At 37.2% G+C, this 13,229-nt stretch overlaps 1 pseudogene; it reads right to left on the minus strand.

Annotated features, from left to right (window-relative positions):
* Positions 1-6,201: 6,201 nt before the first annotated feature.
* LOC122423745 lies at positions 6,202-7,138 on the minus strand (annotated as a pseudogene).
* Positions 7,139-13,229: the final 6,091 nt, after the last annotated feature.

The following is a 13,229-nucleotide window of genomic DNA, read 5'->3' on the forward strand; positions in this document are numbered from 1 at the left end:
CTTCTTAGGCTCCACAATCACTGAGAACGGTGACTGCAGCCTTGAAACCAGAGGACAATTGCTTCTTGGCAGGATAAATGATGGCAAATGTAGACAGTGTTTTGAAAAGCAGAGACATTACTCTGCTGACAAAGGTCCATTTATTCAAGGCTATGGTCTTCCCACTGGTCACGTATGGTTGCAAGAGTTGGATAGTAAAGATGGCAGAATGCCAAAGAATTGATGCCTTTGAACTGTGGTGTTGGAGAAGACTCCTGAAAGTCCCTTGGACAGCAAGGAGATCAAACCTGTCAATCCTAAGGGAGATTAACCCTGAATACTCACTGAAAGGAATGATGCTCAAGCTGAAGCTCCAGTATTTTGGTCATCTGATGTGTACAGATGACTCATTGGAAAAATTTCTGATGCTCATAAAGATCAGGGGCAGAAGGAGAAGAGGGCAACAGAAGATAAGATGGCTGGACCGAATCACCAATGCAATGAACATGAACTTGGGCAAACACCAGGAGATGGTGAGGGACAGGGAGGCATGGCATGCTGAAATCTATAGGGTCACAAAGAGTCAGACACGAGTGGGTGACTGAACAACAACTCTTAATAAACCACTAAAAAGAAACAAGAAACTAAGTGACTGTGTTTAATTTTTTTTTTTTTTAAACTAAGGGATATAATGACTTTGGGTGGTTGTTCCTAAAGTCACTAATAAAAGTAGTGAAGGAAAGGATGAGTTAGGGGATTCAAATTCCCAGCTCAGGTACTGCATGTATGACCTAAGAGGTTTCATTTTTCCCTGACGGAGATCCTCATTTCCTATAGCTTCAGAGCTGAAATTGCTGAAGGTTAACTGCAGAATCTGATCCAGCAAAAGTTGCCTATCTACCCCAGTGGCAGTGGCATTTCCAGCCCCAGAGGTAGTGGCCTCTCTACTCACTTCCATCTGAGGTCATAAAATAAGTCTCAGCAAATTTAATAAATTGACATCACATAAAGTATCTTCTCTGACTACAGTGAGATGAAGCTAGATATCAATAACAAAAGGAAAATTAAAAATTTACAAATATGTGAATATTTTAAACAACGCAAAATAGACAACCAATAAGTCACAGAAGAAATCACAAAGGAAATTAGGAAATACTTAGAGATGAATGTAAACCAAACCATAACTTTCAAAACTGGCCAAAGAGGCAAGAAAGGCAGTGCTCAAAGGAAATTTAGGTATGTAAATATACATTATTAAAGAAGAAAGATCTGATCAGGAGCCTAACCTTAACAAATTGAGGAAATAGACAAAGGAAAAACTAAACCTAAAGCATGGAGAAGTAAGATAATATAGAAGTATAAGAAAATAATAAGTATAGAAGTATAAGAAAATAATAAAGTTATAACAGAGAGAAATGAAATAGAGAATAAAGTGTAGAGAAATGAGTTTATTCAATCTGTGCTTGGGTCCAAGTGGAGTGGAAAATGAAATAAACAAGCAATTACAAAAACTTACAAGAAGCAGTTAAAAGACTGTATGGCAAGTTAGCATAAGGAGATACCACAAAGATCTGCAATCATTGGAATCAGTCACCCACCATTGATTTTTTAGCTTTTTCCCTTTTTAAGTCTAGAATTTATAAGTTGTGATTGGGGAAAACAACCTTGAAAAGAATGTATATATTTCTTCAAGCAATTTTTAGTTTATTCCAATTTGACATAAAACTTAAGAGTGTCACCTAAGTTATGAGACCTTCCTAGAAAAACCCCAATCATGTGCTCTGTCTACATTTTGTCTGTAGAAAAAAAATTAGTCAAAGAACAAATTGAATCAAATCAGGGAATAAATGCAGAATGAAAGAGAAACAGTAAGCAAGATGAAATAATGATACTTTACCCATTAAACAAGGACCTTTAGTTCTTCTTGAAGGGCTATAGATAGTCATCTTGAACCATGTCCTTTGACCTGTTGTTCAGGTACTAAAACCCCCACCATGTGGAAGAATTTAACTGTGTGCTGCTCACAAGCACATTGGCCTCACACGACTCCTTAGAACCAGAAGGTTGACAATGCTAACTTGTTGGTCCTTTAATGGACCAGAACCTGGTGGTTCCAAGAGTAAGAGAGAGAAAGAGACTGATATCCCTTGATTTACGTGGAAAGCCAATAGAGTCCTGTTCTTGGGGCTTGTGCTACTGCACGTAGGCACCGGGCACACTCTCGAGTGGGTGAAGGCACAGTGCGCCTTCTCGAGAGGGTCTTAGAAGCTTGGGCAAGAAAGTGAGCTCAGCAGGCCTCAGCACTCCAAGGAATTAGCCAGAAATAGAGAGAGAGAGAGACAGAGAGAGAGAGAAAGAAAGAAAGAGAAAGAGAGAGACAGAGAGAGAGAGAAAGAGAAAGAAAGAAGGAAGGAAGGAAGGAAAGAAAGAAAGAAAGACAGACAGACAGACAGACAGACATGGGGACCAAAGCTCTGATGGAGCAATGGTGTTTTAATCAACATGGCATGGGTATATATACTGTCTTACAAGGTGGTTATTCTCAGCAGAGACAAAGATTAAAATTCCAGACTTACAAAACATAAGATGATCCCTATCAAAAAGAGAGAGTTGCAAACAATCACCTTTTACCATTTGGCTCATAATAAGGAAGAGGGTACTTATCACTGTAATGAGAAATGCCTGGATTCCTCAGCCCCAGGAAAGGCGTGCCTCTCCTCTTAATTCCTGAATATTCAGGAATCAATAAGGGCCAGAGGGTTCCTGAGAGATCCAAAACAGCACACAGGAAGCCTCTTGTTAAATGCTTCCTGACACTAACTCCCCATTACCTCGCCACCATCCAATCAGAAGAAAATCCACAAGCTGATCATTTCTTACTCTTTGAACCTTTACTGTAAAACTCCTTACTACCCTCTTCAGGTGGGGCACACACTTTTGAGAACAGTAATTCCCTTTATCTGAAAAAGCAATGAGCTATTTCTTTCTACTTCATCCAAAACTCTCTCTAAAATTTTTTTAAAGCCGTCTTTGCACTAATTTTTTAAAATTTATTTTTATTAAAGGATAATTGCTTTACAGAATTTTGTTGTTTCTGTCAAACCTCAATGTGAGTCAGCCATAGGTATACATATATCCCCTCCCTCCAGTGTACAGAGGATAATTTTTGTGTTAAGAAAGTGGTAATTTAAAAAAAAAAAAGAAAAAGAAAGAGAGTGGTGATATACGACTGTTTTCACTCTCTCCTCTCTCAATTTGTATTGCTTTATTTCTATTATGAAGCATTCTTTTGTGTTTTAAAATTTCATAGCTTCAAAAGTGTGAAGTGTATATGTTCACACTGTAATCACATTGCTAAATAATACATTTGTGTGTGAGTGTGTCCTTGGGTGTGTTTGCGTGTGTGTGCACTCAGTCATGTCCAGTTCTTTGTGACCCCATGGACTGTAGCCTGCCAGGATCCTCTGTCCATGGAATTTTTCAGGCAAGAATATTGGAGCACGCTGCCATTTTCTACTCTAGGTGATCTACCAGATCCAGGGATTGAACATGCATTTCTTGTGTCTCCTGCATTTGCAGGCAGATTCTTTACCACTGTGCTACCTGGGAAGCCCAAATAATACATTTTACATTTTTCAATTAAAACACCCTACTATATTTTTGTAGTTATGTTGTCATTGTTAGAAAATTACTTATCACTATTGCTGAAGACTATTTTATGCATTAGTGTCTTAACTGATGTTTTTAAAAAGTTATACATGTATACTGTGTAAAGAGTTTCCTTGAAGTTACACTTCTATTATACTGGAGAGGCTGTGCCATATAGTGGAATAGACATATACATTGGAGGTGAATGCTACTGGGTGCAAATAATATTCTCCAGCAATTACTAGCAATGCATAGCTTTGCTAGATCTATTCAAACATATTTTGTAGAAAAAACACATGTAAATAAAAATTAAGCTTTAAAAATAATAAAGATGGTTGCCAGTGGAAGAACGGGAATGAGAAATGGACATACAAGAGAAAAATTAAAAAAAAAATAAGGGAATGGGAACACCTAAAGATAATTATTATACAAGGACCAAAAGAAATGACTTTGAATTGTCTACACAGAAGAAAGAAATGGGAGTCATTAAACTTCAATCTTGCCATTTCTCAAAAATTTACCTGGGAGGCATGGTTTGAGAATTAGCAAGCACATCTTACGTGAAAAAGTTTATTACTCTCATTGTATGATTAGCATTGCTTTCAGTGAAAAATGTGAAAAGATTTTAAAATTAAAAGATATATGGAACACTGTATTATGAATATTTTTTTATTTCACAAAATTACACTCATCTTATTCTCTCTATATGATTCTTATTCAAAGTTAGAATTTTTATAGATGTTCTTTCTCTGAAAGTTTAGTCCTTCATGTTTTATACAGGATTTATTCAACTAATATTTCTTTAAAAACAATACTGATCCTACTTGTCTTCACAGGGATTTGTATGCACACTAAACACATAACAGCAATACTTGAGACAAAATAGATGGGAAATTCATGACTTTTAGGGGAAGCATAGTGTCTGTGGAAATTAGATAGCAGAGATGGCTTGCTCTCTCTGTATCTGCACATCTGCAATGTGTGTCCCGGCTGCTTCCATGCACAAGTGATTCTGCCTTTCTGCCTTGAATGCTGGTTGGTCCTGTGACTTGCTTGACTAATAGAATGTGTGATGTAGAAGGGATATGTGCCTAGGACTCCAGAGGCCTTGCCTGCTTCTACTCTCTCCCTCAAGATCTTGCCATGTGAACAATTGTCAGATGGAAGATAAAACATCATCTGGAAGAGGGTTCATTTATCTTAGTAAGGAGTTATCCAGCTTCTAAAGTTGTGAGTGAGGCCCTACCTGACAACAAGACCTAGTCATCCTTAGTGACATTCATATAAAGAAACCCAGTCAAGATCAGCTAATATCTGCTCAAACAGACAGAAACATCCCACTGACTCAGAAGCTCAGGCTTTAAACCACTGATTTGGGGTGATTTGTCATTGCATAATAACTAACTGCAGCACGGGACAGGTGCCCCATGAGGGGCTCCACACAGAAAACTAGGGAGGGACACAGGGAAGGAAATCTTTGTGAGAGGCGATGCCTTGAGCATACATCTAAAAATGAAAGTCACAAACATTCCATTTTGGACCACTGAAGTTTATGGTGAGAAATGCAAAAGATAGTAAGGTATAAAATAAACAATTGTAGAACATCTTTCTTTGAGAAATATTAGTGAAGTTTACACCTTATGTTTTTTCTATGTTAAGATAATCTTTGCCTTTATATTGAATTCTTTGTCTATAAAACAAGGTTTCCTTGTACTTACTGATTTAATTTTTTTAATGTCTAAGGACTTTAATTTGCTGAGATTCGCTGGCTCCTGTTGGCTTAATTATCTATATTTAGAACTTATATTGTGTTATGTATTTCAGCACTAGTCTTGCTTTATCATCAAATGGATGGTTTTATGACTTTAATTTCTCAGTATATTTTAATAAAATCACTGACACCCACTGATGAGTTAATGAGGAGGCTTCTTCACTTGAGAGAGAATCCAGTGAATCTAAACTCTAAATCTTTGGACTTTAAACTTTCTTTTATAAGGTAGATGTGGATCTCATATTTTCCTCTCTAGCAATAAAATCTTTTCCTTTTGCTCAAACTAAACCATCTTCAGCTGTTAATTCCTGCTTGAGAAGAGCAAATCTAATCATACGTGTGTGTGTGTGTGTGTGTGTGTGTGTGTGTGTGTGTGTATATGTTCTTTTTGGGTGTTTACCTTAAAGTAAGACAATGGATACTATGACTCCATTAATATTCCCATCAGTTCAAGAATTCAATTTTTTTTCCACACAAGATTTAATACTTATTTTATTGATCGTAGCCAGATTAGAGTTTAGGTAAGTCCCTTCTCCTAGAAGTCTAATTTCATATTCTTTTGATATAAGATGTCATCTTGCAGAAAGTTTATTTTCAACAGGAGTTGAAATGGTGCAACTTGTTTATTTCAACCGGCATTGAAAAGATGGTTTGGGATCTGAGATTAAATAATAACAGTGATATAAGAAAGTTAATATAAACAGCCAATAGACCAGGGTACATTAATTAAGTAATGAAGATTATGACATTAAGGACAAATGCTCTTTTTAAATTCATACTTTATGCTTAATTTCAACATTCTTTTACTTCCTTGAAATCAATGAAATTCTTTTGATTAAGTCAGTAAAAGCTTCTTTCACTTGCTTGTTCCTCAGGCTATATATAAACGGGTTTAACATGGGACAACTGAAGTAGTAAGCACTAACCCACCCTTATTAATTGCCACTTCATCTTTTGCTGGAGGTTTGACATAGATAAAGATACAACTGCCATAGGTGATGGAAACCACAATCATGTGAGAAGAACAGGTAGAAAAGGTCTTCATCTTTTGCTGGGCAGAAGGGAACTTTATGATGGTCTTGATGACATATATATATGACAGAACTACACATAGAAATGTCCCAATATCAGTCAGCACAGCAAGGGCAACAACCATCTGTTCTATGAACCATGTGTCTGAACAAGAGATTTTTAGCACAGGAGAAGCATCACAGATAAAATGATCAATGACATTATAGTCACAGAATTTCAGATTTAAGTCCAGGCAAAGTGGTGGAAATATGACCAGACAACCTGCTATCCAACAGCAAATAACAAGTCTTCCACAGACTCTGCTGCTCATGATTGTTGCATAATGTAAAGATTTGCAGATGGTCACATGGCAGTCATAGGACATGATGGCCAGGAGAAAAAATTCTGTTGCTGCAAAAAGGAAGATAAAAAATAGTTGACTGACACAGACATTATAGGAAATAGCTTTGTCCCCAGTTGATAAGCTGTATGAGAATCTGGAAATGCACACCATGGTGAATAAGGTTTCTAAAAAGGAGAAGTGTTTGAGGAAAAAGTACATGGCAGTTTTAAGGAAAGAGTCTACTAAAGTGAGTATAATGATGGTCAGTTCCCAGTTACACTCAATAAGTAGGAGACAAGCAGAAATATAAAAATCAGAACCTGCATTGGAGAGTCATCTGTCAGTCCCAGGAGTATGAATGTAGGTAATGACGTATGGTTTCTCATTGCTGACTTGTACTTTTTCTCAAGCTCCTCACACAGTCAAGTGACATTGGACTGAGAAAACTTGTATGAAATTAAGAGGCCATGGACATTGGGTAAAAAAGAAAATCCAATCAATGCAATGAATATTCATTTTATTCTTTGACTTGACAATGACTGATCATAACTCTGGGATTCTCAGGTCTTTCAATGTGTGCTATGTTTATAAGTATCTTCAATATCATGGTTTCCTGAAATAAGTTTGTTCTACTGTTCATATTTTTAGATCTCCTTGCAGGCTCTCAAATCTCTATTTTTCAATTCCCCTAAACTCTGTCTTCTACTGTCTGAAATATGCTTAGCTATAGAAATAGAAAGGATCATCTATGTGACATGATTTTTTGTTTATTTTAATATTATTTTTTCTCCTATTAATTCTTTACTACTTCCAAGTTTGAATGAACTCACAAGCTGCTTAAAATTTTGGTTCCTGTTAAATGCAAATAAATGGCTGAGTTTTACATTTTGTACAAAGTCTATATGCCACATGTGCAGTATGAATGTTTGATGTTACTGCAATGAACAAAGAAGTTATTTCATTTTATATGTTTTACTTTTGGTATCAGAATTGTCATCCAAACAACACTGATACTTTCCCATTTTGCTGTTTATCTTGAAGGTTCTATATCAATACCCAATTTTCCCTCCATTTTAACTCTGATAGAAACAGTGTTTAATGAGTACTACATAAACAAGTAGTCATATACATATACAGTAAAAAAAAAAAAAAAAAAATCGGGAGCTGACTGTGACTCAGATCATGAGCTCCTTATTGCCAAATTCAGACTTAAATTGAAGAAAGTGGGGAAAACCACTAGACCATTCAGGTATGACCTAAGTCAAATCCCTTATGACTATACAGTGGAAGTGAGAAATGTATGAGACTAGATCTGATAGACAGAGTGCCTGATGAACTATGGACAGAGGCTCATGACATTGTACAGGAGACAGAAATCAAGACCACCCCCAAGAAAGAAATGCAAAAGAGCAAAACGGCTGTCTGAGGAGGCCTTACAAATAGCTGTGATAAGAAGAGAAGCAAAAGCAAAGGAGAAAAGGAAAGATATGGCCATTTGAATGCAGAGTTCCAAAGAATAGCCAGGAGGGATAAGAAAGCCTTCCTCAGCGATCAGTGCAAAGAAATAGAGAAAAAGAATAGAATGGGAAAAACTAGAGATCTCTTCAAGAAAATTAGAGATACCAAGGGAACATTCCATGCAAAGATGGGCACAATAAATGACAGAAATGATATGGACCTAACAGGAGCAGAAGATATTAAGAAGAGGTAGCAAGAATACTCAGAAGAACTGTACAAAAAAGATCTTCACAACCCAGATCATCACAATGGTGAAATCACTCACACTCACCTAGAGCCAGACATCCTGGAATGTGAGGTGAAGTGGGCCATAGGAAGCATCACTACAAACAAAGTTAGTGGAGGTGATGGAATTCCAGTTGAGCTATTTCAATCCTAAAAGATGATGCTGTTAAAGTGCTGCACTCAATATGCCAGAAAATTTGGAAAACTCAGCAGTGGCCACAGGACTGGAAAAGGTCAGTTTTCATTCCAATCCCTAAGAAAGGCAACACCAAAGAATGCTCAGGCTACTGCACAATTGCACTCATCTCACAAACTAGTAAAGTAATGCTCACAATTTTCCAAGCCAGACTTCAGCAATATGTGAACCATGAACTTCCAGATATTCAAGCTGGTTTTAGAAAAGGCAGAGGAACCAGAGATCATATTGCCAACATCTGCTGGATCATTGAAAAAGCAAGAGAGTTCCAGAAAAACATCTATTTCTGCCCTATTGACTATGCCAAAGCCTTTGACTGTGTGGATCACAATAAACTGGAAAATTCTGAAGGAGATGGGAATACCAGAGCATCTGATCTGCCTCTTGAGAAACCTGTTGCAGGTCAGGAAGCAACAGTTAAAACTGGACATGGAACAACAGACTGTTTCCAAGTAGGAAAAGGAGTACATCAAGGCTGTGTATTGTCACCCTGCTGACTTAACTTATATGCAGAGTACATCATGAGAAACACTGGGCTGGAAGAAGCACAAGCTGGAATCAAGATTGCCGGGAGAAATATCAATAACCTCAGATATGCAGACGACACCACCCTTATGGCAATAAATGAAGAACTAAAGAGCCTCTTGATGAAAGTGAAGGAGGAGAGTGAAAAAGTTGGCTTAAAGCTCAACATTCAGAAAACTAAGATCATGGCATCCGGTCCTTTCACTTCATGGCAAATAGGTGGGGAAATAGTGGAAACAGGGAGAGACTTTATTTTGGGGGGCTCCAAAATCACTGCAGATGTGATTGCAGCCATGAAATTAAAAAATGCTTGCTCCTTGGAAGGAAAGTTATGAGCAAACTAGACAACATATTAAAAAATCAGAGACATTACTTTACCAACAAAGGTCCATCAATCAAGGCTATGGTTTTTCCAGTAGTGGTGTATGGATGTGAGAGTTGGACTATAAAGAAAGCTGAGCACAGAAGAATTGATGCTTTTGAACTGTGGTGTTGGAGAAGACTCTTGAGAGTCCTTTGGACTGCAAGGAGATCCAACCAATCCACCTTAAAGGAGATCAGGCCTGGGTGCTCTTTGAAAGGACAGTTGTTGAAGCTGAAACTCCAATAGTTTGGCCACCTCATGTGAAGAGCTGACTCATTGGAAAAGACCCTGATGCTGGGAAAGATTGAAGGCGGGAGGAGAAGGGGATGACAGAGGATGAGATGGTTAGATGGTATCACCAACCCAATGGACATGGGTTTGGGAGTTGGTGATGGACAGGGAGGCCTGGCACGCTGTGGTTCATGGAGTCGCAGTGTTGGACACGACTGAGCGACTGAACTGAACTGAAATGAACTGAACATAAACAAGTTACCTGCTACTGTATGGGGTAAAGAAATTATTATAAGCAACTAAAGAAATCAATCCTGAGGAATTTAACCTCTATTGTTTGTACTTTCATGGTCATGAAGGACAAAGGGAGACAGGATGAGACATGAGCTGGAGACCAGGGACATGTGACAATTCCTTTTCAATTATTTAACTTGGATTGGATCCTGCAACTGAGAAATGACTTTAGAGGAAAAACTGGGAATATCCGAATAAAATCTGTATTTAATTTAATCAATTTATTTTAATTTTACTTAATTATCTTTTTCAATGATTCTTTATCTCTTCTGAGACCCTCTCCTCTCTGTGCCTTTGTGGACTTGCCTACCACAGTGAGTCACCTGATGCTCCATGCAGGCTGAGTCCATGGGCACTGGGAAGTCTTGGCAGGAGACAGGGTGCTGCTCTGCTGCTGACTTGCAGGCACGGATGCACAGAGAGAGCAGGGGGACTCAAGACAGCGATGGAGGAGGCACCCTTGCTGCCTGCCTGGCCTGGTCATGACTGAGACCCATCCTTAAATCTGTATTTTAGTTATTAGTATTTGCATACAGTATATATATATATATTAGTGGTAATATATAATAGTTGTTGTATATATAATATATATTTTATATTATATATATAGTATATAGTATATATAATATAAAAGTGGTATATATAATATACAATATATATATATATATTAGTGGTAATAATTATACTGTGATTATGCAGGATGCTTCCAGTAGGGAGAGCTGGATGAAGGCTATCTGGGAACAGGCTCCACTGTTTTGTCAACACTTCTCTAAGTACAAAAGTTTTTCGTAATTTAAAAATTTACCAAATAGAAATAAAAAAGAAAGAAAACTGAAAAAGCAAACGGCAGTTACAGAGCACTTTTTATCTTTCTGGCAGTATGTTGGGGGCAGTTCTTCACATGCATCATTTATCTGCTACAATATCTACCAATTCTTTGTGCTTCTTCAGCAGTATTTTTGTGGTGATGTCCATTTTATGCCATCTATGAATATATAGGATATCCATTGAAATTAATGTTGACAGTTAAATTATGGCTTAATGTTAATCAGAAATGTGTGAGTTGCATGGATTTTGTCTATACCTTATAAGGCAAAATTATAATATCAACTAATAGGACCTGAGATGCTTGCAGTTTTTGACCCATTGATAGTACATTCCTGTGATGAGGATGTTCATGTTTGGAAAGGAATATTACCTATGAAGCAACTCTTCAGAGTGCTTCCACCAAAGAAGGACATTTGCTTTCCACAAACCAAAATGACATCTCTCTACAAGTTTGAGTGGAGTCTGTTTCCTGATACAACTCTGTTCATTACCAGCTTCCCAGCCCTGCTTTTCCTTTCACTAAACTGATACTGATACCTGCAAGTTTAGCAAGTTTTGGCTTAGTGTACTTCCTACAAAAATATTTCTTGAAACTTCATTGTGTAAGTTCTCTGCTTCTCTTTTTCCCCTCTAGCCCACTATGCTTCTCTGCTACAACTAAATATGTGAATGTAATTTTACTGAGGCTGGGCTATATCTTGTTCATTGAGATTTCACAGCAGAAAGCCCCATTCAACATATATCAAGAGTTGAATAAATACATTACTGTAAAATTTATAAATTTTTATGTACTCTTCTGACTCAGACCAAGGAGTCTGTTTTTTCATATAGTGAAATTTTCATTCTTTTTTATGATACTTTAAGTATGTAATTCCACTTGAGGTTCCCCAATTTTTTCTAATAAAGGGTTGATTAGAGTCTTTTGTATTTTAGCTTGAGTTATAAATGACCTAAAAATGCATATACTTAATACATACCATATACAATCTCAGTTGTCCATTCTCTTTCATTTTAAAAATGAGGTCGTTAAAATATAAAAATCATTCTTTGCTACTTGTCAGCATAATAAAAGTCTTTCTGTCATATTTAGTCCTGGACTAAAATAAAAAGTTATTTAGAAATTTTTGCTTTGACCAGAAAGTACTATATATTTGGCCTTCTCTCTGATAACTTACATAGCGGCTAAGTCAAATATTTCCTATCCTTCACTCATTGTCTGGATACCTTATCACCTTCCTATGTTGCTGAATCAAAAGACATTTACCTTAGAGGTTTCAATTAAATGGCTACTTGGAGTTTCACCTGGTTGTTTTAGAAAGTTCTTTTCTAGTCACTAAGAAAGTTGGGTATAAGCTCCCACTTGGTGCCTAGGCCTACAGTTCAGCCTAAACTAGGCTTCCATTACAAGGATGTACTGGGCATGTTTTGCCTAAAAGTTAACCTCCTCATTTCAACACCAGATTAAAGGTCATAAAGGGGCCACCAGAGCATTTCTGATGGTGGGACAGGAATGAACTGTCTCTGCAGCCCAGATACCTCCCCTCAGTCCTGTCAGCACAACTTGACTCCCTACCAACTACCACACTCAGCCTGTGTGTACTGAGGACAGAGACTAATCTTTTCTTCCAAAAATGCCACTATTTTCTTCTGCTACTCATAGTCAGCCTTTTTAACAACACTCTCATGAAATTAAATGACACTGATATTGATATAGATATTAAAAACCTGGGTTTTCATTAATATGTCTAAGACTATTAGAGAATTTGGCCACCAACTGATGAAACACAAGCAAATAAATCACTCAATGGGGATACAGTTCACATAATTTATACACAGTTTTTGTTTAAAATGAGAGTGAGTGTCCTTCTAAAATTCCCCTGCATTTAGATGAAATTCATCATATTGATACTTGAAAACAGCTAATCAATGACTCTCCTATAATTACTACTCATATTGAGAAGCCACACTTCATAAAGGGTGGTCGAAACCTTTCACAAAATATTAAAATGACAAATCATATCAGTTATTTTTGTAGAAATACTTTCCTCAGAGGAAACTATTGTTCAAGTGTTCAGAAAAGGGAAAGAAAATGATTAAAAAAGTACTTCTCTGATAGTCGTAACCTCAGATGTTCACTGAATCCGAAAGTTGCAAATGGTGAAAAAAGTCATCCAGGAAGATTTTATGGTAGAGAGAGAGGTGGGTAGAGATGTGGGTGGTCTCTGATCATTCTTAGGAGCACAGACTCCTACTAACAGAGGGCTCTGAAGTTGGAGAATTTTCACTAAGTCATCCT

The sequence above is a fragment of the Cervus canadensis genome, chromosome 21 (assembly GCF_019320065.1).
Source record: "Cervus canadensis isolate Bull #8, Minnesota chromosome 21, ASM1932006v1, whole genome shotgun sequence".
Taxonomy (NCBI): domain Eukaryota; kingdom Metazoa; phylum Chordata; class Mammalia; order Artiodactyla; family Cervidae; genus Cervus; species Cervus canadensis.